The sequence below is a fragment of the Lissotriton helveticus genome, chromosome 10, assembly GCF_964261635.1.
Source record: "Lissotriton helveticus chromosome 10, aLisHel1.1, whole genome shotgun sequence".
Lineage (NCBI taxonomy): Eukaryota > Metazoa > Chordata > Amphibia > Caudata > Salamandridae > Lissotriton > Lissotriton helveticus.
The window spans coordinates 683,881,658-683,907,729 of NC_136071.1; positions in this window are offsets into that span (position 1 = coordinate 683,881,658).

The window sequence follows — 26,072 nt, forward strand, 5'->3', positions numbered from 1 at the left end:
TGCCTGCACTCACGTGCGCCTCTTTAAATGTATGGGGTTCTGGCTGTGAAACCTGCAACAGAAGAAAACATGGGTAAGTATATATGGTACTACAATGTTCAAGATGCACCACAGTTTAACTCAACCCAACAATTACCTCTTCTGCCTATACTCACGTCTGCCTGTGCAATTGTCTTTGTAGTACGGTCTCACGAACCTGCAAAAGAAAAAAAGGGTGCAGATTGTGAATCTATTTACCCAGCAACCCCCAACCCAACGAGGAACGTAAACAGAATTACCTTGTCTTTGTGGTACTCGCACCTGACCACTGTAATCCAAATACCGTACAGACTGGAAACCTACAAGTGAAGACAAGTAAGTCAGCAAGCGCCCGAAGAATTACAAACTGTGCATGGGACCGGTCAAGAGGCCCAAGACGAAAAATGACCAAATAATTACCTGGGATTTCAGCCTAGGACAAACAGGGGTGTGCCCATGTGTTCCATTATTAGCATCCATTATCTTAAACTGGTCTATAAATGTGAATCCCAGGGGAAAGCCGCATTACAGAAGGTGTAGCACAAAATACAAACTGCAAATGGTTGAGGTGGGTGAACAAGGTAACCCACAGGATGGCTGAGAAGCACACAATCCATCAAAAGATCCCACCTGAAGCTGCTGCAGTGGCGCGCAAAAAATATGATTGACTACGTTCAAGCAATGGCTAATTGAAGGTTTTCGCTACATTTACTCTTTATATACGGGCTTCTTGGCTCACAAGGGTTATATGCTGTTCCGTGAGCCGAGACGCCATGATTGACTTTGCAGGTAAGCGTGTTAGCACAGTGGAAGTTTTGGTGCCACTACATCTCTTTGGAGTATGTTATCGTCCTGATTCAGCCCTTGTTCCCCGCTCGATCTCTGTGTTTTACTCTTAAAGCCAGAACCAGCGGTTTTCTTTTGAATAACTACGCCCTATCGATCACTTCACTCGCCGCATTTACCCGCATTTCCCACCCAGCGAAGGAGATGGCTTTGCCTTGATTGTAATGGGCATTATGCCTAGCTCCAGATACTTTGTCTCAAGGGTCAAGTCAAGTGATATGGGACTTTGGTTGCCCTAGTGCGTTCTTCATGCCCACTTGGTGTCATCGTGAGCCATGAGTTGTTTAGGTATTTTAAGCAACATGTCACCATTCTTGAAGTGGTTCCTTTTACAGTCCCTTACGGAGAGTTAACTTTGACCTATTCTACGCTGCCTGGAATGTCAAGCCTATGCACATGGTGGTCATTCATTCACAGTTGTTTCTTTAACATTATTTCCTCTGTGCGCATATACTGAAGAAGGATCGTTTTATTACCCCGTAGCCAACAGGCAGGTTCAGAGTGTCTGGTTGACATCATCAAATCACCATCTGTCTCCCCAGCAGCACTCCTCCCACACCTTTGAAGTGAAGCTTAGCTTCACTTCAAAGGCCCCTGCTGCCTCACACTATTCACGGCCGTAAGGCTGTGTCTCTCCCCCATTGCCGCTCTCGCCGCTCGGCCCCCCGCTGCGGCCGTGTCGCATTTCTCCTCCCCCCAGCAATGCCCTCCGTCTTGTTACTCTCCCCTCACCACTCTCCCCTATAACAACTATCTTCTCGCATCCCACCTCACCAGTATGCACTCTCACCACTCTCCCCTCTCACCATCACTCTTCCCTCCCTTCTCTTTTTCCCCTCACTCTTCTCTCCCATAACTTTCCCCTCCCCCTCTATCCCCACTCTACCCTCCCTCTCACCACTCTCCCCTCTCACAACTCTACTCTCTCCTGTCTCCTCTCTCTCCTCTCTCTCTCCCCCCTCTCCCCTCCCCTCTACCATCTCCCACCACTCTCTCCTCTACCCTCTCTCCTCTCTCACCACACTCTCCTACCTTTCTCCCCTCTTTCCTCACTCTCCCTTCTTTCCCCTCCCCTCTCCCATCTCTCCTCAAGGTACACACGATTGTCAATGAGAACTAACACAGCATCATTTATACCATTTCGGCATTAGTCAACACCACTAGTTTTTCCCTGTTGCTCTCATCTTCATCTCCCCCATGGTTACTCCTTTCCCAGGTCTATCTCCATTGCTCTGCCTTCCACCTCTCATGCCTCTCTCCCAAACTCATCTTCTCCCTTTCTATGCTCAACTCTCTCCCTTTCTATAATCTCAGACTCCCTCTCCTGCTTCTCTCTTGGGCTCCCTGTCCGTACTTCTCGCCCCGGATACACTCTGTCTCCCTCTCCATGCTTCTGTCCCCTGCTGCACTCTCAGGCTCCCTGTCCGTGCATCTCACCCTTGCTTCACTCTTGGGCTCCCTCTCCATGCTTCTCTTCCTTGCTGCACTCTCTACTCCCTCTCTGTGCTTCTCTCCCCTGCTGCACTTTCGTGCTCTCTAGAGATGTGGCCTAACGACCAGAGCTGCCATCTAAGTCACGCAAATACAAAACATGTTGCATTCCAAATGCTATAGGTGTCACATTCGCGAAAGTTATAACTATTGGCATTGCAAATGACAAAGCTATCCATTTAGCTATTTTAAAAACCAACACATAAATAAAATATTTGTCATTTACAAGACCAATAGCTCCAACTTCTCTAATGCGAGACCTATTGCATTTCCAATGCTTGTTGTGCCTTTCTGTCCTGTGTTCAACTCGTTTTTGGTGCCCTTCTGCCCACTCGTTTTTTGTGCCTTTCTGTCCTGTGCCTCACTCGTTTTTTGTGCCTTTATGCCCTGTATCTCACTCGTTTTTTGTACCCTTCTGTCCTGTGTCTCACTCGTTTTTTCTGCCCTTCTGGCCTCTGCCCCACTCGTTTTGTGTGCCTTTCTGTCCTGTGTCTCACTCGTTTTTTGTGCCTTTCTGTCCTGTGTCTCACTCGTTTTTTGTGCCTTTCTGACCTGTGCATCACTCGTTTTTTGTGCCTTTCTGTCCTGTGCCTCACTCGTTTTTTGTGCCTTTCTGTCCTGTGCCTCACTCGTTTTTTGTGCCTTTCTGACCTGTGCATCACTCGTTTTTTGTGCCTTCCTGTCCTGTGCCTCACTCGTTTTTTGTACCTTCCTGTCCTGTACCTCACTCGTTTTTTGTGCCTTCCTGTCCTGTGCCTCACTCGTTTTTTGTGTCTGCTGTGGCCTTTTGTTTAAATATTGCTGACAATCAGAGCCCCCTCACGGGCTCCGATTAACAGCAATACTTAAACAGTGAAAGATAGGGCTAGTCTAGACAGAAATAGTAAGTGAATACCGAAAAGAAACAAGTTTTCCTTGTCTGCAGTATGTTATAATTTCTTCCAAGGTACATTTGTGGTCATAATAATAGTCCAGTCAATTATGTATTAGAAGTGTACACGGCGTGTCTTCCAAGCGCCTTGTTTTCATCAACGCACCGACCAATTTGCAGACGATGATTTTTAATTCAAGCGGCGTGGCAGAAGGCAAAACAGAACCTAAAGATTTTGTGCTGACCCCGGTGTATCCTGTTCGCCATGCTTGAGTGTCTAGCAGCAGGGGCACGGGCGCTCTGGTGTTTTCCTTTTCTAATTCTCGCTCCACAATGCCGGTGATTGCTTTCGCTGAGAGATGCATGGGGGTTTGGAGACATTTAATTACGGACCGTAATTAAATGTCTCCAAACCCCCATGCATCTCTTGGCGAAAGCAATCACCGGCATTGTGGAACGAGAATTAGAAAAGGAAAACACCAGAGCGCCCGCGCCCCTGCTGCTAGACACTCAAGCATGGCGAACAGGATACACCTCTCCGGATGGCTAGTTTTCCTTATTAAACAAGCACAGTAGGACTCGCAGTAGGGGCACGCACTAAAACAATGCTCTCGAGTCATTTCCGTCAGCCAAATTTCCCAAGACAGTAACTTGAAAAGCTTTTAATCTTGTGACAAGGCTTTTTAAGAAGGCTATCGAGAATACTCAAATCCCTGACAAGCCAATTTCTCCTGCTCCCACACTGCCATAATCCCCACAATAACCACCAGTGCCTCCCGCCTCCCGCCTCCCGCCTCCCGCTCCTTACCTGCAACTCCTCACGCCCGCACCGCCGGCACCACTGGAAAAGTGCCGCATATCATGTTCGCGCCACTCGCTTTTTTAAAGCGGCGGGCGGCGCGAATCTCTTGCGACGGCCTGTGTGCGCGCTCCACGCTAGGTGGTGCGCGCTGACGTCAGGGAAGGTGCGCGCGCGCACGCGCGCGCGGCCTAGAGGGAACAGTGGACCCAACGGGTAGCCAGCGGAAGCATTTGGCTGCGTGGCTAGCCGCACGGCGCCCCATTTATGCAGCCTGTTCCACGAGGCGCGGGAGATTGGGCAGCTCCCGAGGGACCTACGATCAGCCACGATCGTTGTGATCCATAAAGCAGGAAAACCACAGGGGTACTGCAGTTCGTACCGGCCCATCTCCCTCCTTAACTACGAGACAAAGGTCTTGGGGAAGATCCTGGCTACACGCCTGGGTGCGGTGATCCAATCACTGATCCACCCGGACCAGTCGGGCTTTATGCCCCACAGGAGCACGAGACTCAACCTGCGTCGCCTATTCGGGGTTCTACAGACAGTGACCGCGCGTCAGGGGGTACCAGCGTCACTTCTCTCTCTTGACGCCCATATGGCCTTCGATAGTATCGAGTGGCGATATATTTACGCAGTCTTGGAGAGGCTAGGCTTCGGGGACAACTTCCGCTCCTGGGTGAAGCTACTATACACAAGGCCACTGGCGAGGGTCTGAGTCAACGGGGCTATGTCGTGGGAATTTTTAGCTGGGACGCGGCACGAGACAGGGATGCCCCCTGTCCCCGACCCTATTTGCCCTGGCGTTGGAGCCGCTGGCGCACTGGGTGAGGACGGACCCTGGGGTGTGGGGCATAGACATGGGGGGCGGGTGGGAGGAACGCATATCGCTTTATGCTGACAACATCTTGCTCTACACCCAGCGACCGCCGGAGTCCATACAACGACTGATGGTCATATTACGCACGTTCGGGGAATACTCAGGGTACCGTATTAACTGGAGCAAATCCCTGGGCTATGTTCTGGCAGGACCTCAGCCACACACTGTGCTCGGCTGCGAGGGCCTTGTTTGGCGCGCAGCGTTTCGTTATCTAGGGATATGGGTCACGCCGTCCGACACTGAGTTTTTCCAGCTCAATGTACAGGCACAACTGAACCGCCTGCACAGTGATGTACAGCGCTGGCGAACCCTCCCGGTCTCCCTCATGGGCAGAGCCGTGTTGTTCAAAATGATGGCCCTACCCCGTCTGCTATATGTATTGCAGAGCTCGCCCTTCCCGATCCCGGAGCATGTCTTTAAAACAGTGGAGGCGGAGCAACGCTCTTTATTGTGGGGCGGAGGATGTTCGAGGATCGCTCTTCGGAAATTGCAATGGGGTCCCTATGAGGGAGGACTGGCAGTACCCGACATCCGCCTATACTATTGGGCGACGCAGTTGATTAATATCAATGGGTGGGTGTTCGCCCCACAGGAGGAACCGGCATACCGGGTGGATCGTAGGAGCAGGCTCCTACTTAGCAGCTCTCTACTCCAAATCACGGCGCGACCAGTCCTTACCTCCCCTGACTGCGGTAGTGGTGGAAATATGGAAGCGAGCAACGAAAATGCTTGGATGGGGGATGAGGCTTACGGCCCAAACACCCTTATGGAAAGGAGACTTCCTTAGGGAGGTGGTGAAACTCCGCGACCTGCGCCAGTGGAGCCTGATCGGTATAGATATGCTGGGGGACGTCTGGAAGAGGGGACAGGTGGTGGAGTTCACGGCTCTTCAGTCAGAATTCCAGATGGGTGATGGCGAATTCCTACACTATCAACAATTCAAACACGCCCTATACATGCATCTGACACAGGGGGATCAGGTCCCTGAATATGCCCCTCTCGAGGATAGGCTACTGTTGGACCCCATGATTGATAAGGCCATATCACTCACCTGCAAGAAGCTCATTAATAATATTCCTGATATCCTGGGGCCACTGAGGGAGAAGTGGGAATCCGACCTGGGTTTGTTAGAGGACGATGACTGGAATGAGGCCCTGCAGTGTCCTAGGGAGGTGGCGATTCGAGCCCGATTCAGGTTGGTGCAGCTGCGCATCCTCCATAATAATAATAATAATAATAATACACATTTGTAAAGCGCACAATCACCCGTAAGGGTCTCTAGGCGCTGGGGGCCGTCGGGAAGATTAAGCGAGCTATTGCCCGGAGTCACATGGTGCTGGGCTAACCTGCCGCCGGAGCCGGGGTTCGAACCCTGATCCCCAGATTCCAGCATCAGTCGCCCTGGCCGCGGCGCCACACCTCTCCACAGGTCCTACACCCCTCGAACGGTACAATTCAAGATGGGATACGCAGCATCACACTTTTGTTTGAGAGGCTGTGGGGAAGAGTGCACATTCTTTCACATCCTCTGGGACTGCCCTAAAATCCATACATATTGAGTCAGTCTGAAGGACATAATGGAGGAGGTGGTGAGAGCGGAGGTACCGCTGGAGGCTAGATGGCACGTTTTGGGGGTCACGGGGGACATTACGTGGCCCAAAGGAGACAAGATATGGTTGGCCTTTGCGAGCATAGTGGCCAAACGAAACTTCGCAAGACTTTGGGGGAGTGACTTGATACCAACAATAGAAGAATGGGAGCGAGATATGGACTGGTGTCAGAGGGCAGAGAAGGTCATCTATAATAGTAGAGGATGCCCCAAAAAATGGGAAAAGATATGGCAGGCTTGGAGAAGATATAAAGGGGAATGGATGGATACCCCAGATGCTTCACCGTAGGGGTCTCCCCCACTGGATACCACGAACTACATATCCTTGACACACCCACTCCCTGGGAAACCATGCGCCCCGACTGGTAGCAGAGTCTGGACACACAGCAGGGGAGATGGGGGAGGAGGGAGGTGGGGGGAGGGCCTTGGCCAGGGAGGGGGGATAGGAGAGGGGGAGGGGCAAATTAGCAGACCCACTCACACCTGTTGGGGCATGACCTGGGGGGTAGACCATTCCTCTGTCCATTGCTGGCTGGTTTATTCTACTCATTTACTGTGTGATTACCACTGCACTCTCACTACTACCTGATGTGTCTTTTGATGGAGCTGTTTTGTTTCAATAAAAAGATTTTCAAAAACTCGGGGAGGGAAGTCTGCAACTGTATTAGGTGCAAAGGCTTGGAATTTTATGCCAAACAAATTGAGATCGATGGAATCTGAAAAACAGTTTAGGAAGGCATTAAAAACCTGGATGTATGGAAGACCCGACAAATCTTGCCTTGCCCTCATCCAGGTCTCCATTATCTACTGCTAAGTTTGTTATCTGTACAGTGCCAGGAGGCTCCTTTGGGAGTGACAGTTCCAGCATTATAAATGCCACATTTCATTTCATGAGCATACAACGAGCTGAGTCACTAAGTCAATCTTCTCATCTATGCATGGATGTAGAAATATATATATATATATATATATATATTATTCTTACCGTCCAACTCACCTGCTGCTTGCTGCATCTAAAAGAAAAGAAGAAGATAATTAAAAGCAGAATTTATCTACATTTACAACTGCGCATGCTGGGCAGAAATAGAGAGGCTACCCACTGCAGAAAGACAGGTAAAAGAGTAGGAAGAAAAGGTGCAGTAGATTTAGCAAAGCTAGAGATAATGAGGGGCTAAATAAGTATTAATAATGTTCGTTTGTGTTTGCAGATGGCTACGCAGACCCACATAAGATACCAGTAGGTGGGGAAAAGTTTGTCTGCTCCTGTGGAACCTCAAGTATAACAGGTGCGTGGTACTAGCCTTCTGAAGAAATAATACTCTTTGAAGGGTTGACTGGGCACAAGCTCTATTTTTAATCCAAAGGTATTACATTATGGCAGCTTCCATCAGAATTCTCTCAAAAACAATTTACCATTATCTCAACTGTACAGAGTGAAGAGAATAGTTTCAGAACCTGAGGAATCTCAGATACAAATACAAAGCATGATACATCGTTTTCAAGATGTATCATGCTTTGTATTCTCTTCACTCTGTACAGTTGAGATAATGGTAAATTGTTTTTGAGAGAATTCTGATGGAAGCTGCCATAATGTAACAGATTGTTGCGAACTGTGGATTTTTTGTATAATGTTGTTCTGATTTTGTTTTGTTCAATTTGAACTAGAACATCTAAATACGCAATGGCCTTTTGATCGATATGATAGGTGAACTGAATACGATCATTGATTTTGTTCAGATCTTCCAATTGTTGTTGTAATATATGTTGCGGGCCTTGCCAAAGAACAAAAATGTCATCAATATATCTGTAAAAAACACATGCGTGTTTCTTCCAGTAGTCACCATTCAAAATGAAGTTTGTTTCAAAGTTTGTCATGAAAATGTTCGCATAGCACGGCGCTGCGCAATTTCCCATACTTGTACCTATGAGTTGCAAATAGTGGCAATCTTGCCATTTGAAATAACTTTGGTAAAGTGTAAAGTTTAGTAGCTCCAATAAAAAAACTTGGAACTTCTGATCAAAGGAAGATTCAAGTAACATCGCTTCTACTGCTTCAATGCCAAGGTTGTGGGGGATAGACGTATATAACGCCTGAACGTCGATGGTGCACAGCCAAACCTCTTGGTCCTCTGGAATGATGATTTGAGCTAACTTGATCAAAAAGTCTGTAGTATCTTTAATGAAAGTGGTAGCTTTAGTCACAAAATCTTTAAAATGTAAATCAAGGAATTGTCCCACTGGTTCATGTATACTTCCTCTGGTGTTAACATTTGGGCGGAATGGAGGTCGATATAAATCCTTATGAATTTTAGGAAGCATTTGAATGGATGGAGTTGACGGGAATTGTTTGGTCAGAAAGTTTTTGGTTTTTAGGGATATTGTTCCTTCATCAAAAGCCCGTTGTAAAAGAACCATCAAGTGTGCTTGAAACTTATTGGTGGGATCGTTCTCTAAGAGAGCGTAAGTTTCCGTGTCATTTACATGAGCATTTACTTGTGAAACATAGAAATTGGTGTCCATTAATACCAAGGCTCCCCCTTTATCAGCTTTTTGAATCGCGATTCTTGGATTATTGGACAGTTTTTTCAGAATGTTGAATTCTTTCTTGGACATGTTCCGGAATTTAGTGCGGTGTTTGAAATCCATCTTGTTAATGTCATTCAGCACTAACGATTCCAAAGTGTCTAAAGATTTATGACTTATTGGTGCTTGGACGGTGCTTTTGGATCTTAGATGTTTTATGAGGATCAGGATATTTAACTTCATCGGAATTGACGACGATTTCAAAAAAGTGGCGTAGTCTTAAGTTGCGCATGAATTTGTAAAGACTGATGTTCAATTCAAGTTTATCTGTGTTGTGTGTAGGAACAAACGATATCCCTTTTTGTAACACTTTGATTTCACTGTTGGTGAGATTATGTGTCGAAATGTTAATCACCAATTGATTATCTATTTCTTCCTTCTGTTGGTTCTGCTGTTCTGTACTGGAGCCTTTGGGGCTGACGTTGATGGTCCGCTTTCTTTTGCCCCGCCGGGGTCTCCGTGATCTGTTGGGCCCTCTTCTAAAAAAGGAACCCGAGTGGTGGGTTGTGAATTGTTGCGAGATTGTGGATCTCTCTCTCTCTGTACAGTTGAGATAATGGTAAATTGTTTTTGAGCGAGACGCTCAGTAATTGTATCTACATATTCCACCAAAAGTCACGCTTACAAGCAGTCCATTCTCAGACATTGGCAAATCTTATCTAACGAACCAGATTTTAAAGGGATCTTTCAAGATCGACCGAGATTTGCATTCACCCACAGTAAGAATATCCAAGATATGCTTAAGAAACGGTCATAGGTCACGATCCAAGATACTTTCAAAGGCACAATACCTTGTCATAACTGCAACGATTGTCATGCCATCATTAAAGGAACCACAATTAACCATCCTCGACAAGGCACTCCCATACATCTTAAAATAACAGCAACCTGTGATTCCATGAATTTAATCTATCTTCTCAAGTGCCCATGTGGGCTAGTGTATGTGGGCAAAACCACAAGGAAGATTAAAACACACCTAACAGAACCCCTAGAGCATTATAAGAACCAAAAATGAGAAATCAGCCATCGCTGTACATTTCAATGATCACAGACACAACATTTCCCAATTGCAATTTATGGTACTTGAAACCATCACTAACGTTTGCAATCAAGATGTGAACAGAAGACTATTACAAAAAGAAAACCAATGGATTTATAGACTAGATTCTTTAAAGCCCCAATGGCTCAATGACCGCTTGGAACTCTCTTGTTGCCTGTGAAAAGTACAATTATGAAGTGATCTATTATGTAGTGATGTGTTTTTCAACTATTCATACTGTTCCTTTTGATCAATTGATGTTGTCACTTAATACTTAGTTTTTGAGAAGTTGCATTTATTTTCTCATTTATTTTCTCTGTTATTTCATTAACACTTGATTTGTCACACTTTCTTTACACAATAGACATCTCCTTTTCCATCCTTTTAACATGGCTGATATGATTTACACTAGTTGCACTCCGTTTCAATATGGCCGAACAGATTCTCAAGACATTTCTTAGTCCGTCATCACTTTCAGTAACACCACGCCGACACCACGCCGACATCCCACTTATACTGGCAGCTTCGCCGCATTTTTATTCGTTATTTCAGCTTGGAGACAGACTTAGGCGACACACACTGAATAGCGGTAAGCTTTGCACACCTGACTCAACCCGTGACAAGGGATATGCAACGTTCGGCACAACGCGGTGACTTTGATAATGCCCCGTTTTCGTTAAGACACATTTTTCCATGTATCTTTCATTGGTGACTTGTTTTTCGGCACACACGCTATTAGGAATTGGTACACGTGGTGTTTATACCTCAACGTTTACGTTCGCGTCACTATTAGCCCACCTTGCTGTGACATTTTCACATTCAGTTTCACCATATGTACACCATTAGATAATAATCGTGTCACTTCTTCTTGAACTCGTAGAGACACTGTACATCAACCACATGGTCTGGATTTGTATTGCATGTTTATATTTGGATATGTGATGACAGTTTTATTAAGTTGTGGACCCTTATACCGATATATTATTTCAACAGATTCCCCTGACGAAGTGCCGTTTATGGGCACGAAATGCATTGGGAAGAAGCTTTCATAAGTGTTTTTATGGATTTAAGAATACAATTATTTCTATGATGTGAATTACAACACTGGAAATGTATGAATACGTTTTCATTAAAATTCAAAATTGATTACCTTTATTGATGAATATCTTGACAAGTTAATGACAAACATGGATCTTTAAACATTAGAGAGATCGCTTTGCCGAACCACAACAGCAGTGCCCAGAGGGCCGCTCCCTAGATAGAGGGAACGCTTTCATTGTTGTTACTAGCCTTCTGACACACATAAGTCACCCCTAAGATAGGCCCTAGGTGGCTCATTGGGCAGGGTGCTGTGTAAAGTAAAAGGCAGGACATGTACTATTAAGTTTTACATGTCCTTGTAGTGACAAAAGCCAAATTCATTTTTCACTACTGTGAGGCCTACTCCTCTCATAGGTTAACATTGGGAATTTCTTAATACAGTCTTAATTTGTAATTCCTGATTAGAAAGGAGTAGCTAAATCATGTTTTATATCTTTGGAATGGTAATGAAAAAACATCTTTACTGGTAAAGTTGGATTTAACATTGCTGTTTTAGAAATGCCACTTTTAGAAAGTAGACAGTTCTCTGCTCTTACCGCTCTGTGTGGCTGGAGCCTGTCTCTAATACCCTTCTGGGGTGAGTGGCAGCTACACTTTGTGCATTCCCTCCAGACAGTCACAGCCACAGGACGACTAGGTGTGTCTGAGCACTCATCTGCATTCTGATGGCTCTTCCTGAGCAGGAAGGGAGGGTGAGCCGACACACCTGAATAGATAGTGCCCTGTTTCCCACACAAAGGGCTGATTATCCCCTCATGATAATCTAGAGCTGATGCTGGGAAGAAAGGACCTGTTTGCACTTCAAAGATCTTTCTTTGAAGTCACCCCCACTTCAAAGACACAACTGATTATAAGGTTTGAAAGGAAGAAAATTAGGAACTAGTGTTTGAAGACCATGGACATAAACGGACTAGTGACAGCACAGACTATAGTGAGACAGGAACCATGATACAAAATTATTTTATTGAATTTTCATTTTAGTAAAAAAGCACAATTAAATATACATAATTATTATGTGCATGCCTTCATTAAATATGTGACTTGTTGTCTACATATATAGACTACTGTTGTCTGATCCTATACAATTTTTTTTATATAGTGTGGTTGGGGTTAGGATCTATACAAGGCTGATATTAGAGATATACATTAAAACATGGCTGAATGTATCAACAACTACGCGCGTTTCGGCTGGAGGCCTTCATCAGGGAGCCATGTAGATATCCAAGTGGACCTGTACATATTTAAAAAGATATAAACAATAGTAGTGCTTGTCAATGTCCGTGAGTAGTCCTAAATATATACATTTTTGAAAAATACAATACACATTTTATAGTGATACATTTATACAGTGTTAAGGCATAAAAATGATGAATGCCATAAAGAAAACAAAGAACAACAAACAACAAGAACCTGGCCTAATATTTACAAATATGTACAATAGGTTTTATTACCAGTTTTAAATTTATACAATTGCTAGATAGCAGAAGCAGGCACACATGTGTTATTTATCTGGCAGACTAGATTTGACATATTTGAACGTGGGAACTCTCAAAGATTATCATAACTTGTGAGAGGTAAGGATGAAACACTATAGAGGGAAGGGCCCGTGAGATTTGACAGGAAATGGTGAGAGCAGGGTACAGGGTAAAGACGGGGAAGGAAATGGATAAAGATAATACCTGAACATGTGGTAGGTATTGGTTCTCACATAGATGGATTAAATAGAGCTGACATTGATCGATGGTCTTTGTTGATGATTTTAGCTGTTGATCAATAGTGAATTTAATTAGCGAACAGGCATATTTGTGAGTAACACAACATGCAGAGATGCAGACATTTTCAGAGGCAATGAGGGCTATATACACATCGCCAGAAAAGAATGAAGTACCTGTGCAATATATCGTCGGTGTGTGTTCTGCACATGAGATTTTACATTTGGAAATATCCTCTGTTATTTAAACTGTGGAATAGAGAATTGCCGCTTTAGAGATTTTAATGAAGTCTACTATTGATGTTAGAGCTTGTGGGCAAAGCACTGAATAGAGAATGATAATAGTACCTGTGTGAGTTCTCTAGGTGAGCCAGAGACTGCACGCTGTAGGTATAGAATAGATGATGGAAGATGACCTATGTATCAAAATATACATATATATTAGGTGTGACACGTTAAATTTAAAGGAGAAACAGATACGATATTGTGGACCACATGAGTACCTGATGCTTTGGTCTCGTGTTTCTGTAAGGAGGGGTCTATTGGCAGCTCTGGTTGCGGAAACAGTCTACATGATTAGACAGAGCATGAACAAATTAGACTATGTCCTGAAAATTAACATGTTCTTTCACTTAAACAGGGTCAGTTGCATGTTTCTTAATTATTACCTGTGTAATGTGCCAACACCGTGTATTTGAGGGGGTCCTGGAGCTGCAGAGCGGAACGCCGAGGGTTACCTTCCCGTTGTTGTTAAAATGTCGTCGCACTCGCAACGTTACTGCAGGGGGCGTTGAAAAGGAAAAACATTTGATGAAGACTATTCTTGTTAAAGTATAGTTCCCTACTCTCGAGCTTATTCGCATTGTTGGGTCTGTTTACCTTCATTGCGCGTGAGCGCAGTTGTGAGCGGGGTCTGTCGGCTTCACGGTGTCGGCTTTTAATTGCCGTCCTCTTTTCCGTAAAACAAGGATGCGGGATATGGCTGAAAGGGAGGAAATGGACAATGGGGCCACAAATTGGTAATAGGCTATATCAGACACGGCATGTCAAGACACCCGTGCGTGGGGCGTGCATGCATGTATTTCGGTTGTTACCTGTTAGTCCGTTTTTCAGCGTATTTCAATAGTGGGGTCCGGGCGGCGTTCATCTGCAGGCGATCACGGGAGGGATGAACACAATTACGCCAGCTGAATTTAAACAGGACCGATCACTGTGAGTGGTCAATCCATGTAGTTAATTGGGATGGCATGAAGGTAAAGAAAGGACTATGTTTAAGAGAGTCCTTATTTCTAGCGGTGAACTCGCCGCCATCTTGGAACGGTGAAATGTGTATTCAAAGGTAGTAAAAGATCACTAAATATTCTTACCTATAGCTTTCTAATGCATGACTCCAGAGGTGAAAGAGTCAGAATAGTCACTGTTTGGATATCTGCTTGAGTGTACGAAATACTGTGAAAATATTGCTGTTCAAAGTATGGATACTTGATATGTCATTAGACGTCAGCAAACATATTGGAGTGGTTAGCACGTATTGGTTCCTGAATAAGTGTTTTGGGTGATGATTGTGGGGTTGTCCAAATTGTTTCAGTGAGGACAGCCAATTGGAATTAGTGCATGCTAAGCAGTGCACAGATGATCTGGGATTAAGGGGGTTCTAGAGAGTGTCTATACCGTTTTAACCATGGTTATAAGTGAGTACCTGATCCCATGGGATTTCGTTATTCATCCCCTTGGTGTATGTTTCCAGGGTGAATATCCAGTATACTTCACGACATTTGCGTACCTGAGTGCTAAGAGTTCCAGATGTATTGTTGATTTTTTCTAAAATAAACCAACGAATATCATTCGAATTATGTTTGGCCTCTTGGTAGTGTTTTACTAGGGGGGCTGATTGTTTGCCTGTGCGAATGGCCGATCTATGCTCGGATAAACGTGTAGACATCTTCCTAGCTGTTTCACCAACGTAGCCCTGATTGCATGGGCATAGTAAGAGATATACTATGTTGGTGGTTTTGCAGTTCGTTAAGGTCCGGGAGCAGATGTTTCTGTTGTTGAAATTCAGTTCTTTACTTTCTACTGCAAATTTGCAGGCAGAACAGTTTAGGCATTTATAATTGCCTATCACTGGTTGTTGATCAGTGAGCGTTCTTTGCTTTGAGGTCGTTTTGGTGTTAGATTCCATTCTTGATCTTACTACCAAATCTTTGAGATTTTTGTTTTTGCGGTATGCAAACATTGGCTTGGCCAATTGGCTTTCTTTAGGTTTTGTTGCATTAAGAATATGCCAGTTGGAAAAAATGATCTGTTGGAGTTTCGCATTCATGGTAGAATGTCTGGTCACAAAGACCATTCTGGATTGTGGCTCCTTAAATTGAGGTGTCAATAGATGCTGTCTATCAAAAAAGCGTGCTCTTTTGTATGCATCACGCACTAGGCGTTTGGGATATCCACGAGTTATAAACTTCTGCTTCATGTCAATTGCCCTTATGTCAAAGTCTGTGACAGAGGAGCAATTCCTTCTGACCCGAAGGAATTGGCTAAAGGGGATACTTGATTTCTGCATGGTAGGGTGGTAGCTAGTGTAATCTAACAGTGTGTTGCGGGCGGTTGGCTTGACATATAGATCCACACTAAGATGGTTGTCCTTGCTGATGATGTTAATATCTAAAAACTCAACTTGTGTCTGGCTGGATGTGGCAGTGAAGCGCATGTTTGTGTCACACAAGTTGAGCCATGATACAAACGTGGATAGAGGTTCTGTTTCTGAAGTCCAAATAAAAAAGATGTCGTCGATATAGCGAGCCCATGATGTGATGGACTCGCTAAAAGGGGCAACATCATTGTATATAAACTTGGACTCGAACTCAGCCATATAAATGTTGGCTACCGTCGGTGCGCAAGAAGCCCCCATGCTGACACCTTTGGTTTGTCGATAGAGTGAGCCATTGAAATCAAAGGTATTTTCTGATAGGACTATTTGCAGGCACTCCAGGATGAATAGTTTTGGACAGTCAATTTGATATGTGTCGATGAACCATGAGACCGCTTGAATTGCTCCTAGTTGGGGAATATTTGAATATAGGGCCTCTATATCCATTGTTGCTAGCCACTGTTTTTTGGGGTTGAATGAAAGAGATTCCACAATGTTGATAATGTCTCTTGTGTCTTTGATGTGGGATGCAGTTTTGGTGATGTGGGGCCTTAGGATGGTATCTATGTACTTAGATAGGGGTTCCGTGATAGATCCAATGGTGGAGACGATGGGTCTATAAGGTGGATCATGGCTGTTTTTGTGTATCTTTGGGACCCCATATACTGCTGCCATTTTGGGTTGGCAGACATTAAGAAATTGCCATTCCTTCTCACATATAGCGTTATCGTCAAGAGCCTGGGTGGTTAAGGATAGAATCATGGATTGGACTCTTTTGGTTGGGTCTTTTTGAACCGGAATGTAATGGTTGGTATCATTTAATAATGTTTCCATGTTCAATATATATTGGTTTGTGTCTATCACCACAATACCTCCCCCTTTATCACAACATTTAATCGTGATAGTTTTGTCTGTTTTTAGTTGTGCAAGGGCTAAATGTTCTTCGTGAGAGATGTTAAACTTGGGTGGTGCTATGTATTTGGTCGCTGCTGTAAGTTTGTTGTATACTACGTGTTCAAATGTGGCAATTTCCGGCGATACTTGCTCTAAGGTTGGTAAAAAAGTAGAGGCGGGTTTAAGGCCTGATAGATTGGTGGTAATATCAGTATCCGTGGTTTTTGATTCAAAAATTTTTTGAAGTCGGATCTTTCTGAAAAAAGTCATAAGATCTTTGAAAAGTTCAAATCTATTGATGTTGCAGTGGGGCACAAAGGAGAGGCCCTTAGTTAGTAGTGTTTCTGTAGCTTGGGTTAAGGATTTACTGCTCAAGTTGAAAATGGGTATTTGTTCTAGTCGCGCCAGTACTGTGCATGGCGGGTCACTAGAAATTGATTGGGATTGGAGTAAATTCCCGGAGCTTCCTGGTAGTTCTGAAGTGGAGGGGGATAGGTTTGCATAGGAGGGCCTGAGTATTGATGGTTCATATGTGGCGGATAATGCTGGTTGTATTGTTGGGGATTGCCTCTGTATCGTTGTTGGTATCTGGGTTTCCAGCGTCCCTGAGGGTTCCCTCGCCTGGATAAAAAAGGCCTGTTGCCTCTATGTGGTGCTCCCCTTTGCAATGTTCCCTGATCTGGGTCACTGGTATTGCTCTCATTATCTGACCCTGATGTGTTAGAAAAAGTAGTCACCTTTTTGGGTGCAGTAGAGAGGTTGGAGGCATAGCTGTTATCGCCAAGTGGTTCTGGTTGGTAATAGTTGTCTGCTAAATAAGGGTAGACTTTCTCATTACTAAAGTATTGAATGTCTTTTTTGAGTTTGTCTGTTTTCCTTTTTAGGAGATAGTCACTATATGACTGTAGGTCATTCTCCATTTCCTCCAATTTTTTAATTGCATCATCCTTAGCTGTATTATTTTTGAGTTTGTGCTCTAAGTCTGTTATTTCTGTTAGGAGGGTCTCTACTAGGTGTTTAGCAGTCTCGACAATCAACATCATCAGATCCCGTGAACATCTACTTGCTATAAGGGACCATCGCTCTAGAAATCTTTTTATCTGGACAAAGAGCCCTGGAATATTTTTGACCCGTAGGCCTTGTGGGATAACTCCTGCTTTTAAATATTGCAGCATGAACTGGCCATGCAATTCTATTCTTTTTGTTTTTTTCTTTAGGGCCAGCAGTTGTTGATATTCAGTATTTTGTAAATTAGAACAGATAGGTGTATCGGTGGTGGCTGATTCACCCACCATTGATATGAAATCCTCATCAGAGAAACCAAACGTAGGTAGTTTATCCATGGTGGATGGGTAATAGGGAGGGGTAGGATAGAGAGGGGGTAAAGGGATGAACCCAAGGAATCAAGATATGTGGGATAGACAGGTGAGGAAAGACAGTGAGGGAGACAAAATCAGTGTCAATAATGCACAGAATTAAAGTGAAAAGGGTACAGGTTCAAATAAACATAACAAAACAACTAACCTAAAATTAAACTAAACCCCCGCACAGACAGGCTGTGGAGACAATGTTTGTAAGAAAAAGGGGGGATCCCCGACTAGAGTTCCTAATACGGGATAAGTACAATGTTTGAAAGGAAGAAAATTAGGAACTAGTGTTTGAAGACCATGGACATAAACGGACTAGTGACAGCACAGACTATAGTGAGACAGGAACCATGATACAAAATTATTTTATTGAATTTTCATTTTAGTAAAAAAGCACAATTAAATATACATAATTATTATGTGCATGCCTTCATTAAATATGTGACTTGTTGTCTACATACAACTGATTATAAGTACTAGGTCTCTGACCCTACAAAGACAGTAAACTAATGGACCTGTGAAGAACTCTGTCAGGAAGAAGGACTGCTGTGCAGCTACAAGAACTCCCACTCTGCTGGACTGCTGCTGTGGAAGAACTGCTTTTTCTGCTCTGATGTGCTGCCTGTTGCCAGCTGATTGTTACTCTCTGCCCTGCTGAGGAAAAGGACTCAATCTATGTCACTTGAATCCAGAGTGACTCCTAGGGTTTGCTGGTTTGTTGCCTGGTCTGAAATCTCAGGGCCATCAAAGACCTCCTCCAACCCTGCAACAGCATCTGGACTCTGCCATCTGTGAGTCCTGCGTTACCAAGTGGTGCCAATCCAGTTTTGGGCCCTTGGAAGTGCTTATTCTGTGCTGACCCAGCAGAATCCACGCATCGGCAACTTATTATTATTATTTATAATCCTATAAAGCGCAACAGCTACCCACATAGGGTTTTCAGGCTCTAATCAAGAAGGTAAGGTGACACAGCCACTGTTTAAAATAACCATGTCTTCAGCTTTATTCAAAATTCAAGAAGTTAAGTCCTTTTCAGAGACTCAGGAAGAGTGATCCACAGTTTGGGGCCCAAAACAGTGAAAGAGCGAACACCCAGTCTGAATCTTGGCACAGTGCCCAGGTCCTGGTTCATTGATCTTAGCATACGTGTGGGCTGATAATCCACCAGCAGCTCCTGGATATAATGCGGACCCAAACCAGTTTAGACCTGTACATATAGCACAGTGCTTTGCATTGGATGTGCTATGCAATTGAGAGTCAGCGGAGCTCATGGAAAAGATGAGAAACAGAAGTCTGACTGCTGAGTTCCGGACAAACTGTAGTTGTATAAAAGCCTTATCAATACCTAAATACAAGACATTGGCGTAATCTAGCCTTGATAGAATAGGGGCCTCAATCAAAGTCCTTTGAGCTGGCAAAGGTAGCATCCAGATAATCTTTCTCACCCACTTGAGCACCCTGAAGCAGGAGGAGGTGACCGTGGCTACCTGAGGCTTCATAAATAGACTATCGTCCAGCAAAAAGCCCAGGTTTTTTTACTTTAGATGAAGGATTGGGGAGGGCCCCTGAAGAAGCCGGCCTATGCTGTGGACCGCAAAGAGAAGGATTCTTACCCAGGACCATGACCTCCGTCTTATCCCCATTGAGCTTGAGTAGGTTGTTATTCATCTATAAGAAGATTTTGCTCAAGTACTGGTTACGAACGGAGGATCCAGGATTCTGTGCAGATGTCTTTGCACCGATCAGAACTGGAGCAGCATAATGTTGGTTCCACCCTTACACGTCATAAATACGCAATATATATGTGCACTTAGCTCCACATAGTTTGTGCCCTAGTGTTATTAATTTTAAGTGTTGCACTCAAATTCAGTACTGAAGTTCATTTACTGTAGAACTAGAAATGTATATACACTGTGTGCCTTGATATTATTAAAATGAAGTGTAATCTTTAGAGACTGGATAAAACCATCCTTACATTGTTAAAATGTATTTGCTTCAGAAATTAGAATGATTTATGTAAACGTGTTTACTAATATTTTTACTAATTTTTACGTGTTTACTAATGCAGTTCTCAGTCACAATTATACTTGTATTGAAAGTTATATTACATTTACTTAAACTGCAACATGAATCTAATTCAGAATTCATATACTGGCATTTTCATTTATTTGTAGTTGGATGTGCACATATGAACTCTTATTAAATGTTCACCATTGAATAATGCGTTTAAGGTTGACATAAGTAGGCCTGTATTTCTTTCTGCATTAAATACTGCTTTTCCATTTCCGCTTGCATTTTTTTTTCTTTGTAGGTAAGTTCACATGATTTGTTAGTTTGAGGATAGATGTAACACTGTACTGGTGAAAAAGAGCCTGAGAAGAGGACCTTGACAAAAAACATGGAAAGCCAGAGAGTCCCTATTCAGTAATGTATTGAGGAGTTGCAGGTACCCACGGTCGATATCGTTCACATGACTGGCCTGGGAAAACTTGCCAATGTTGCAACTCACAATGTGAGAATGTAAAGGACAATGGAGCCTCTGATGGCGTGGACAAGGGGTGTTACTCAGAAGATTTATGTGGTATTAACGGGTATTCTCACAGGTTGATGTTGGCCACTATTCCTTTGGACCTTGAGAGATACAGACCTATATGCTTTCCCATTGGAGTCTTTGCTTAGTGTGGCTTAGGCTAATACTTATTTCCCTATGCCTAGAAGACTCTTGACCGAGCTTCTGCAATGCTGACACCTTCCTGCAATTTTTCTCTTTTTCTGCATTTTCCCAGCTTTTTGAGACCCTGTTTGACTTAATCACCATTGATGGCTTAGACTCTAAATTAGATGACTTTAGACACTACTCATGTTAAGAGAGCGGTTCGGAGACTCTACTCTGAGCACCAGATCCTATAGCTAATGGTCAGTATTGCTGTGACTGAACTTCTTCTTTGCCTCATGCTGATTTGCCTCAACTTCTTTATTGGAGGTTTGGTTACTCCATTGTTATTCTGTATCTTTATAGCATGGTATTGAGATTCATTTACATTACTCTGACCGTTAAATTGTAATAAAACGTCTTAACTTTATTTTCTGATTACCTGTCTTCGTTGTGTAGCCTAATGGCTTACACTGTTATTTAGGTTTGTTCGACAAATGCTAACTCCCTTTACCTCTCAGTCGACAAGAAAGATCCACTGGATAATCAATGGTAGGAGGTTGGCCCAGCGCTGGATCAGAACTAACGCATCGCTCTTTGACGCAGATACAGCTGCTGCCCCATGACATAATTTCAACAGGCTGCGTGGCTCGATGATGGCCAATTGCGTGGCTCGATGATGACACATCGCCAGCATCGCAAAGGGATTGGTCAATGAGGCTTTACTGACTGCGCAGATCAGGAACTGACGCATTGCCTGCATCCACAGGATCGACAACGACGCAAAGACTCTGCTCCTTGCATCAGCCCCTCAATGTCAACACTTCCTCCATCCAAGGTGCTTTTTCAGTGGGACCAGCATGAGTCCTCTAGCTGGCTTGCCCCTGTAGTTGTCGGTATCAAGTTTGGATTTATTCCGGTCCAGCGTGACCAGATGTCCCCGGTTGGCGCTTTATGACTCTAAGTAAGCACTCAGCTTTGATTTATTCTTTAAAAATTAACAACTCTGGTTTTACTTATTGGATTTTTGTTGTGCTGGTCTTGCTGTACTCATGCAATTCTTATCTGTTTTTCTAACCCTGTGTGAAGTATTTTTCTGGCGTTTTCATTGTGTTACTGTGTGAGTGTGTTGCACAAATGATTTACACATTGCCTCTTTAGATAAGCCTGACTGCTCTGTGCTAAGCTACCAAACAGTAAGCTCACGTTATCTTTTATTGTGTATCTAGCTTACCCTGACTAGCGTGGTGGTTCCTGCTTTGACAGAGTGCATGCCTCTGCCAACCTGAAATCCCATCTCTAACAAGCACACAATGTGTACTTTCACCTTCGTGTTATACTTAAATATATACATTGCGTAGGTTAAATTTCCCAACATTAAATAAATGCTCTCAACTATTGTTTTCCACTTGTTCATTACAAAATATAAATAAATGGTTTCCTAGTCTGCTACTTTTGATTAGCTCCACTCCCTGCTTCCTAACATCATGCCCGAACAAGATGTACAAGCAGCATGATCTGCACTGGTGCTAATGAGAATATTCACTTTGAAACGGAATTAGCATATATTGCTTCTACTCCACACTCTGCATACAAATGGCAACGAGCAATCTTTTAAGAATATTGCAGAAGGCCTCATTGTGGCATGAGAAATAATGTCTGCTTGCCGGAGTGTACACACCTACTGCCTGTCGCCAGTCTCCTCTTCAGGAATGCACCAAAACCAACCCGACCATTTCTATGTAATAGGTTTCTCGATCCACCCTATCTCTCCCAGGGAAACTGTTGTACATAAATTAAGTAAACAGCAAGACACGTCTTCCAGTAGTTAAGTTGGATTTATTAAGTTACAAGATAAGATAAGACAGCAGAACACAAAATCTTACAGCTGACCAGGCCAACTGCCAGGGCTAGAATCCCAACACACCAGATAGAACACAGCTAGGTAAGAAGATAAATTTACAACAGAAACACATCCCTAGGTGGACTCTCGGCAAACTGAAGCCTAGCCAGCCTCTGACCTCCTGGGGCCTCTGCTCCACAAATGACATCATGTCATCAGAGGTCTGCTGGTGCTGTGACCCTCACAGTCCGTCCTGACCGACCTTCTCTGAGACCTAACAGACCTCACGCTGGGCTACTCATCCCACAATATGAACAGATGATCTCATTAAACGCTTCCATAACAAGCATTGCTTTGTGACATCATCACTCGACTGTTGGGTCATCACCACACTGCCTCAAGACCAAAGCTAACTTCTCATTAAGAAACCAGCCAAGGCGCATTTCCTATTGTAGCCTCCTTCCACTGCAAATGCCGTCATTCTGCTGTGAAGACTATACCTTGAAGGAGACATAGGTCCTGAGCACAACTTAGATAGTGAGACAATGAAGTATAGACCACAATAGGCTCTATATAACACTTTTCCTTGTCCAGCCGGACAGGAAATTTTAATTATAGATTTGATAACAGTCTTATTTACAGTATAAACATACAACAACGAATCGTTGCAGTATAGCACACTCCTGTGCCATACCATGGGGAAACAGAAGGAAAAATAAGAGAATAGGAAAGGGTGTATCAGGCAAAAAGAGCAGACAGGTCACTATTTTGGATCAAAGCAATTTGTTAGTGTAGCCTGAAGCGGCGCATACAACATTAAATGTACAATACAGCAAATGTATGCCCACTCAAAATAGTGACCTGTCTGCTCTTTTTGCCTGATACACCCTTTCCTATTCTCTTATTTTTCCTTCTGTTTCCCCATGGTATGGCACAGGAGTGTGCTATACTGCAACGATTCGTTGTTGTATGTTTATACTGTAAATAAGACTGTTATCAAATCTATAATTAAAATTTCCTGTCCGGCTAGACAAGGAAAAGTGTTATATAGAGCCTATTGTGGTCTATACTTCATTGTCTCACTATCTAAGTTGTGCTCAGGACCTATGTCTCCTTCAAAGTAACTACTACCCATGGTCCTTTGCCACCCGCTGGGTTCCCTTGTTGTTTAAAAAGTGAAGACTATACCTATCAATGGTGAAAAACCCAGGTGCCCCTCTGTTTTCAATGACTGAAGGTGCTGCCGGCATCACCCTGCCAAGCCTTTCACTAAACAAATTAGATCAGGCGTTGTACCTCAAATTGAAATTCCGACAGTGTTAATGACTATAACATCATTGTTAAGGTCCTATGTGAGAACTATGACTTTCTAAACACATTTCTTCATGTACACTAGACTAGAGCATCAACGTCCTCTACCGTTACTCATGCACACATTTTGAAAAAGTTTATACATTTGTATTGAATGCGTACTCCAGTGGAATGAAACATTTCCTAGCTACCCTAACGGAAAGTTTAAATTCTATTAAGGAGGCGAGGATTATCCCATCACTTTCTTAACTTTTTTGGCAGCAGCCACTTCATTGTATTCATAGGTAAACTACAGTTCCCATGAACCATTGGGAAATTAGTTAGCGTTCATCCTCTTGGACCTTTCAGCAGCCTTCTACACCGTCTCCCACCACTCACTAGCCACCAGACTCCACAATGCCGGCATCCAGGGAACAGCCCTAGATTAGATTAGATCTTTCCTCTCAGGCAGAACTCAAAGAATAAGACTCCTGCCCTTGCTCTCTGAACCAACAGAGATCAGATGCAGAGTACCCCAGGGATCCTCCCTCAGCCCCACACTCTTTGACGTCTACATGACTCCCCTCGCAACCATCATCAGAAAACACGGACTCAACATAGTCTCATACACCGATGACACCCAGCACATCCTCTCCTTCACCAAGGAACCCGACATCACCTGGCGCAGTTTCCAAGAAGGGATGAAAGACATCACAACCTGGATGAGCAGCAGCTGCCTGAAGCTTAAACTTGGAGAAAACAGAAGTCCTCCTCCTCGGCTCCGCCCCCTCCGCATGGGACAACACCTGGTGGCCCCCTGCCCTCAGAAACCCACCCACCCAGTGGACCATGCACACAACCGCGGCATCATACTCGACTCTTCACTCACCATGAACCGCCAGATCAATGCAGTGTCCTCCACTTGCTTCAACACCCTCCACACACTTCGCAAAACCTTCAAATGGATCCCCCTCGATGCCAGAAAGATCATCACCCGCGCACTCATCACCAGCAGACTGAACTATGGAAACGCCCTCTATGCCGGAATCAACAAAAATCCACTGCAATCGCCAGAACACCACAGCCAGACTTATCCTCGACATCCCACAACATGACCACATCACCCAACACCTCCGCGACTTACACTGGCTCCCCGTCGAAAGAAGAATAACCTTCAAACTGCTCACACATGCCTACAAAGCCCTCCCTAACACGGGACCCCAATACCTCAACAAACTAATCTCTTTACACACCCCCAAGAGATACCTCTTCTCTGATGACCTCACCCTAGCCACGGTCCCCCGCACCCACAGGGCCAGAGCAGGTGGAAGATCCTTCTCCTACCTGGTGGCCAAGACCTGGAACGAACTCCCCCTCTCCATCTGACGAAGCCTGACACTTCACCAATTCAGAAAGGGCCTCAAGACCTGGCTCTTCGAATAGCCTACGGAGCTGTCCCCTCCCCCCCAGCGTCTTGAGACCCTCACGGGTGAGTAGTGTGTTTTAAAACCCCTAATTGATTGCGTTAAAACTAACAACAGACAATGTTATCAACAGTCCATGAATATCCAATCAGGAGACAGCATCTGCAACATTGTCCTCTGTTCCTGTCAGTAGTACGCCTTTCATCGCCCGAGTCATGTCAAGACCCTGTTCTCATGTGTCCTGTTTCCCAGTTTCCGATCCTCGAAAAGATTACCAACTGGACCTTCAGCAACACATGTTATACAATAAGCAAGGTAGACAGAGTAGAAATCTGAGGTATAAACACAACTTCAACATCATGAAATAACATCATAAATTCAATACTTACTAGTCAGGGAGAGGGCCTCCCAGATCAGGAATCTGCGGGTGGGATAATCCTTGCCTCTGAGTCATTAATAGAATTGAAACTTTCAGTTATGGTAGCTAGAAAATCTTTCATTCTATGTCAGAACCGGAGGCAAGGGTTATGCTAGTTTAAAGTTTACTCACCACCAATTGCGCCATATCCAACACTGGCTTAAAGTAAAACCTTTTAAAGGTTGAATCAAAGACCCAGTTGGCCGCATACATTATATCCTCCAGGTGAGCCACCAGACTGAATGCGAGTTGAATGCGCACCAAAAATCTTCAGATCTACCACAGCGTCCTGCATAACCCACCGTACCCAACGGGCTATGGTAGGGGAAGAAACTGCTTTGTGCAGATTCCGGAGGGTGATCAAGAGTTGCCTCTCTCCCAGGAGGGTGGAATTCTGCAGACATCTCCGCGTTGGCTTTAAGACATTGAACCTCATACAGCTTAGGAGAGTCTGGAAAGGCTGGGTAGTTGATACCCCTAGTATTGGATTTAGTATGTCTGCTAATTATGAAGGACACTCCAGAGGGAGGAAAGGACCACACAGAGCAGCATAGCCAACTTCGATGAAAGTTCTTTCCGCGACAG